The following is a 441-nucleotide window of genomic DNA, read 5'->3' as shown; positions in this document are numbered from 1 at the left end:
AAGTCATTAATTTTAAAATCAAATCTTTTTAAAATGTTTTTCAAATCATATCTTCTCAATCACATTTTTTTAAAACCAATCATATCTTTTTAACCATATCTTTTTCAAAATAGTTTTCAATCATATCTTTTTAATTCCTAATTTCAAAATCTTTTTCAAAAATCACTTGATTTCTTTTCCACTCTTATTTTCGAAAATCAAGTAGTGTTTTTCAAAATGTTTTCAAAATCTTTCACTCAATTTTCAAAAATTACTTCCCTTCTTCTCACATCCTTCTATTTATGGACTAACACTATTCCTTAATGCAAAATTCGAACTCCATCTTTCTTGATAAGTTCGAATTTTCTACTTCTGCCTTCCATTTTTCTTTTCCTCTGACACCTCAAGGAATCTCTATACTGTGACATAGAGGATTCCATATTTTCTTGTTCTCTTCTCTTT

Source organism: Arachis duranensis, chromosome 2 (genome assembly GCF_000817695.3).
Source record: "Arachis duranensis cultivar V14167 chromosome 2, aradu.V14167.gnm2.J7QH, whole genome shotgun sequence".
NCBI lineage: Eukaryota > Viridiplantae > Streptophyta > Magnoliopsida > Fabales > Fabaceae > Arachis > Arachis duranensis.
This window is presented reverse-complemented; position numbering follows the sequence as displayed.